Below are 7,315 nucleotides of genomic sequence, written 5' to 3'. Positions count from 1 at the left end.
AACAATTTTGGGAGGATGGTCATTTTCACTGTGGTGGTTCTTTCTATCCAGGAGCAAGGAATATTTTTCCACTTTCTGAAATCCTCTTAGGTCTCTTTTTTAACAGTACTGTAATTTGCATTAAATAATCTTTTACTTTAGTTAGATTAACTCTTAAGTATTTCATTTTTTGTGGTGTTATTGTGAAGCATATTAGTTTTCTAATTTCTCTTTCAGTGTGTTTGTTATCTGTGTAGAGGAATGCTATTGATTTTTTTGGTTGTTGACTTTGTGTGCTGCTGTGGTACTGAATTTGTTTGTTAATTCTAGTAGCTTCTTGGTGGAGTTTTTTTGGTCTTCCAAGTAGAGTATCATGTCAACTGCAAATAATGATAATTTAACTTCTTCTTTACATATTCTTATTCCTTTTCTCTCTCTCTTATCTAATGGCTCTAGCTGATGCCAGAGCTATATTAAATAGGAGTGGTGATAGAGGACATCCTTGTCTTGTACTGATTTGAGAGTAAAAGATTTATTTTTCCCCATTTAGAATTATGCTGGCTGTTGGATTGTCATAGATGGCTTTTACCTCATTGAAATATAGGTGATCCATTCCAATTTTTTGTAGGGCTTTGATCATGAGTTTTGGACTTTGTAAAAAGCCTTTTCTGCATCAATTGAGATGATTATGTGGTTTTTGGATTTGGCTCTTGATATAGTGTATTGCATTTATAGATTTGTGTATATTGAACCATCCTTGCATCCTTGGGATGAATCTTACCTGGTCATGGTGTATAATCTACTTGATGATTTGCTGTATTCTATTTGCTAGGATTTTATTGAGGATTTTGGCATCTATATTCATGATTGAGATTGGCCTGTAGCTCTCTTTTTTAGTTACATCTTTCGCTCATTTTGTTACCAGCATAATACTTACCTCCAGGAATGATTTTTGGAAGTTTTGCTTCCTTTTTATTTTTATTGAAGAGTTGAGGAGTACTGAGATTAAGTATTCTGTAAAAGTCTTGTAGAATTCAGCTGTGAATCTATCAGGGCCTTGGCTTTTCTTTGTCAGTTTTTTAAATTTGTATTTAAAAAATACATTTTTTAAATGTATTTTTTAAATACATTTTCAATTTCATTGGCTGATATTGGGTTATTGAGAGTTCTAATATCTTCTTGATTCAGTTTTGGTAATTTGTACCTTTTTAGCAATTTGTCTATTTCTTCAATTCTGTGAGAGTAAAGATTTTCTTTCTTTCTTCCTTTTTTTTTGGGAGTAAAGATTTTCAAAGTAGCAATTGATGATCTGAATTTCCATAGGATCTGTAGTAATTTTGCCCTTTTCATTCCTTATTTCTTGAATTTGTGCTTTTTCTTTCCTCATCTTGATGAAGTTAGCTAAGGCCTTATTAATTTTATTTAATCTTTCAAAGATCCAGATTTTTGTGCTTTGGGATCTTACATTTTTTAGCAATAAGGACAGGAACCGTAACCCCATCCATGTTTTTACTGGCCCCATTTCCCACCTCAGGGCACAAGGTCCCATAGCCCCTCTCAACCAGCTTTTCGATTCATTAATTCTTTGTATTGTTTTCTTGTCTCAATTGATTTAATGTGTTAGGCAAAGTTTTACATCAAATCAGAAACCTATGATCCATTCCTGTCCTTATTGCTAAAAAATATAAGATTCCATGAGTCTCACACAGTAGGACCCCCCGTCTAGGGCAGTGCAGGTCTGGGGTCTGCTTGTTCATGTTTTCCTCACTGAATCTTTACTCTGTTACATCCACTCCAGCTTCATGACACTGGAAGCCAACTTTTGGATCTCCTCAGACAGATTTTCCATGGCTGTCTGGTCCCTGTGCAGCCAGCAGAAAAACTTCTCATACAGGCCTATCTTCTTCCACCCACTCACTACCTGGGGGAACCGAGAGCACTGGTGCCAGCTTGCTACTGTACATGAGTAGCTTGCCCAGGAGCATAGGCAAGGGCTGAGGCAGTTGCAGCCCACCAGTGCATTGATCTTTCCCATGTTGCAGAGGGAGGCATCCATGATAATGGTTGTCACAACCAAACTTCTTCAAGTAGTTGTAGATTTTTAACTACACTCTTGACCCCAGAGTCATCAAGGGGCTCCTAGGGTTTCTTGCCTGTGTTTACCACATGCCAGGGCAAGATGAGCCCCATGCAGAGCAAAAGAAGTGCCATTCCCACTTCAGAACAGGTTGCAGCCTAGCAGAAGATGAGCAACTTCATGTTAATAAGGAAAGTCAGGACCTTAACCCCCGACCCATGTTTTTACTGACCCCATTTCCTGCCTCAGGGAGCAAGGTCCCATATCCCCTCCCAACAAGGAATGTTCTGAGTTTCTCTTGTAACCACATGTTCCAATTCTGCCTGTAACACTTCTCACCTCAGGACATAACATTTTCTATTTAGCTTTTATAAAATTCTGTTTTGTTCGACCCAGCCCCAGCCCAGTCCAATTTAAACTATAGCATAAAATTTCCCAACCCTACTAGTTGCTGCCCATATTTTAGAGTACATAACTCTTCTGGGTCATAGCTTGATAATAAAGGTTGGTTTCTTGCACTTTTCTGTTCACATTCCTGTGTAATTGGTCAGGATGATTCTCCTATAATAATATCACAGTGGATGCTATTAAGGTCCTCCCACTCCCTTCCAGCCTAGATTCCCTTCTAGGTGGCTGCCAGCTTGATAAAAATTCAGTCCTTTCTGATTCCAGCCTCCTTGCACAGTTCCATGAACTGCATGGCTGGGACCACCATGGCGTCCTTATCAAAGACAAAACCTTGCATCTATTTCTGTGGATGCAAGTCCTGGAATTTTCTCCAGTACTTCTGCTTCAAGCAAAATGAAAAGTTTATTAATAGCATCTTTAATTGGGCCCTCTTATGACCTGATGTTCCCATAGGCAGTAGCTTCCTCCACTAGCCCTTGGTAGGTGACATTTGTGACATTTGTGCCACAGCTAGGATCAGGGGCAGGTTGATGGAAACATCCTGGGGCTTGTACTTATTGGTGGCATGGAGGCTGCTCTTGTTATCCACCACTACTTGAGCTTGTCCAGTATGGAATCCATCCTCCAGCACTTCACCCAGGAAGCTGGTCACAGTTGGACATGATGGGTAGCTGACAGTGGCTACAGAAACACAGGGCCCAGAATGCTCTGTGTGGGCCCAGACATATTTGTTTTCAAATATAAGTGCTCTTTGTTTAGAATTCCCCAAGTCTCCTTGACTTTCCTTAGCTGTTTTTCTCCTTACTATTACATTCCTACTGAATTTTGAAACCTCCAACACCAGGAGAATGGGCCAGGTTCTTTTTTAAAATGTGACCTTTGCGACTGTGAGCAGTGAGGACAGTGTAGAGCTTAAACTTCTGGAATTCTGACTGGCTGGGCCAGTTGGTGTAGTAAATAGCCTTAAGTGGCAGTTAAAGTACAATATTACTGAACTGCTAGATCAGCAAAATGATGAGGGGGAATTGATAAGCTATGTAGACACCCAGTGTCCAATGTAATAGGAAAAAGAAATTTTCTGGTGATTCATGAGAGGACCAGATTACAAATGCTATTAATAAACTTTTCATGTAGTTTGGAGAAGAAATAATTAAGAAGATTCCAGTGGATCTGATTTTCAGATTCTGTTATGCCAATTTCCCTAAATGTGATGAATTCCTACTTTCCTGTAAGGCAAAACATTTTGGCTATGGGCTGTACACTACTCATTTAGAAGAACTGATATTTTCAGGATAAGTTTTAAAATTACATTTATACCATATAACTGTTAGGTATCGAGAGACTCTCATTGAGTTTATGTTATCAGTTGCAATTGAATATCCCTGGAGAACTGTGCCCTGATGGTGCCAGGTGAGCTAAGACTAGTAATCACAGCTCCCTTGATTTATTGCTGTTAGTTTCAGCTTGCGTTGTCTCTTGAGTCCCCCTCTCCTGCTTCTCTGGCTGGAACATAAAAGGTCTGCATGGAAAATTCTGTAACATTTTAAATTTGTGTGATTTCCACTGTACAAGCCAGCAGGCTTCCTAGAAGGCTCTAGACTGGATTTGGAGCTAATTCTTTACCTTTGGCTCATTGATCAAGGAAAAAGAAAGTAATAGCCAACTAGAAACACTGGTGATGACATTAGAGAAATAGATTTATTAAGATTATAAGAATCTATCCACAGGTAAGTTTGAATGCCTTAATTTACAGATAAATAGAGTTTATTTCAATTTGTATCTAAAGCTATTGTTATTTTGTATTTCTAGTCCTACATTTTGAACCTTCACTGTTTGGTCATCCTTTTATCAACAGCACTAATTCAACTGTCCAAATATGATGTTCTCACTACCCTATTTGGACATATTTAGTGTTGTTATTCTTTACTGAACAAAGAGTTTGTAACAAAAAATAGTTACTCCACTGGTATAAGGTAAATGTGAGGGAAAAATCCCATCTGGTCTGAGTCCAGGAAGTTGAGTTGCTGGCGGCTAGAGAGTTTTAGTCTTAGGTCAAGGCCTCAGTGATGAATTAAGCTGGGACTTGGGAGGTGTTGTTTATCTGCATCCTTATGAAATATTCACATTCTGAGGTATGCAAGATTAATTTACTAAGAAGTTCCTCAAAGAAGCTAGTGTTGAAAATGAAAAGACAATGCTGTAGTTTTCAGTTTCCCCAGAAAGGCAACCACATGAAAGAAGCTCCTACATACAAATCAAGAGTCAGATATGTAGTACCATGTGAGCAACACTAAGGTTAATCTTATATATTAAGCAAAATAAAAAGAAGTGTTCAGTTCTCCATACCCACTGAGCTGTTCTGTCCAATAAAAAAGTCAGTTGCCATTTGAAATGGCAGTGTGCTATAACTGTTAATACACATCTGACTTTTAAAATTTAGTACAAGAAAAACAATGTGAAATAGTTCTTTGCATTTATTATTTTATTTTTTATTTTAAAGAGGAAAGAAACAAAACAAATAAAAGAACAAAGACAAAAACAAAGTACCATAAGCCAAAATGTCATGCAGAATTTCAAAACGAGAACAGGAGATTAATAATCTTGATAATTGTTGTTGCCAAATTTATTGCTCAGACTACCAGATATTGGCATGTATAATTGATCAAATAGTTAAAACATGAACTCTTCCTTTCCATAAACCTTAAAAATGTTTTTACTTCTCCTATTTACTTTTAAAATTTATTTTAAAGTGAGAATAAACATGATAGGTAAGACATTAGAAATGATACATCTTTAAAAAAAATCCATAAAAAAACAAAAACAAGATGCGAGGTATTCAATGTTGGGTTATATTGCATATTGCTGTCTCCAATTTAGTTGCTCAGATTACGGATATTAGTATATAAAATTGGTCAAAGTTATAATTTGAAGAATTAACTGCTACCTTCAAAAAACTGATAGAAATTAGTAGTAGAATCACCTTAGCCTTTCTGTGCATATATTTACATGATTTTTCCTTTTCTTTTTTCCCTACCTTCTCTCCTTTCCTTCATCTCAATTGTTTATACCTTATACGTGAAATAAATTAGATCCACATGTGTAAGCATCGTGTTGTCTCCCTAGTATAAGAACTTGAAAGAATAAATGCAATCTGTATTTAAAATATTGGTTACAAGAGGCTGTGCTGGCCCTGCCTATGGGGCCAGCTGAGAAGGCGATTGAGACTGGGTGTGGTGGTGCATTCCTGTAAGCAGGCATGCACCACCACACCCAGTGGGAGCTGTGAAAACAGGAGGATCATTATGAGTCTGATCTGTGTAATAAGGCCCTGCAGACCCTGAACTAAAATACATAAAAAATAAAATATTATTTACACATTACAAATTGTGTGTTTGCTATTTCATGCAAAGAAACTCATATTATTAAAATTAACTTCACATTGTCCCTTTTCATTTTGGAGGTCACCAATAGAAATTTAAAATTACCTAAGTGGCTTTCACTTTAGCTACAGACATTGGAGTGCTGCTACACAGTACGTGAGGAATGATAAAAATTAGGTGAAACAAAAGGATCAACTTATTTCCTTCAATCCAAAAATATGCCCTTAGATATTCATACTGACTTTTCATTTTTGAGAAAATGGCTCTGGTGTTTGAAAAAAAGAGAGAAGCCAACCATAAGAAGTTTGAAAGCTCTTTAGGATAACTGTTATTGATTTGAAAATGGTTGAATCTGGCCTGCTTCTGAGCACTGAAACAATGTCCCTGGGACATATCAGCCAATGTTCAGGGATCAGCCTTAGCCTGGAAACCAAAGAAAAGGTTAACTTATTGAATGTGTTCATAGCTGGTTATGGTACACGAAGTGAGATAAATATTATAAACTGTTTAGTCTGGGTTTTGATCTCATCCTTATTTTGTGAATGATAAATAGTTGACATGAAATTAGTTGCTGCTACTCTCACTTTATTTTTGGACAGTCTTGCTATGTGTTGACCTCAGACTTAGAGGGAACTTCCTGCCCAGGCTTCAGTTGTTAAGATTACAGGTGTGCAGCATCATGCCAGGCTATTCTCACTCATATTCTTATGCACAGTTGGGCCAAAACATGTTGGCTTGTGAAATTCTGGTTTCTCATCTAAGTTACTTGGTTAAGGAGATCTTTTTCATATCTTCTTATCACAGCTCTGTTTTTTAGATGTCTCTGAGGTCTTTTTCTTATAGAGGCAATAGTCACAACTCTAGAGAAGACTTGAACTTTTGTCTGATGAGGCTGTTAGGTCTGATTTTTTTTTTCCTTTGGCTATGATTTCTTTCAGAAGTGCAGGGATAGACATTAGTATGGGTCCTATGACAGTGATGAATTTTAGTAGCAGATACTGCGTAAGTATTTTTGTTTAAAAAGGATGAAAAAAGCAGTGATGGAAATATTCAGCTGTGATTTTAGACTTCACAGCTTGAAGTCATGACTCCACCTCTGCAATCTCACTAAAATGAATTTACTTACCTCTGCCTGTGTTTTTCTCATCTTGAAATTGCAATAAAATGGTACATTCATGCAATGAGGGTGGTCATATAGTTTGCCAGCCAAGTTGGGTGAAAATGAGTTAAAAGCATAAGCAGGAATTATCCCAGACAAGCCAGGAAATAGTCTGTCAATTCTACTTGGAGTGCATCTAACAGAATGGATGGCTTCATAATTATAAAATTCATATGACACTCTTTGGTAACTATTACTGTCTTTCAGTGATTCTTGGAAAATTAGTTATTCCCACATGGGCATTCTTATTATATAGGTGAATTTTTCTTACTCTACAAACCAAGATTTTCTGAAGTGTCAGTTCCTATCAGA

This window comes from Octodon degus, unplaced genomic scaffold (assembly GCF_000260255.1).
Source record: "Octodon degus isolate 3935 unplaced genomic scaffold, OctDeg1.0 scaffold00146, whole genome shotgun sequence".
Lineage (NCBI taxonomy): Eukaryota > Metazoa > Chordata > Mammalia > Rodentia > Octodontidae > Octodon > Octodon degus.
Note: the sequence above shows the minus strand (reverse complement) of the source record.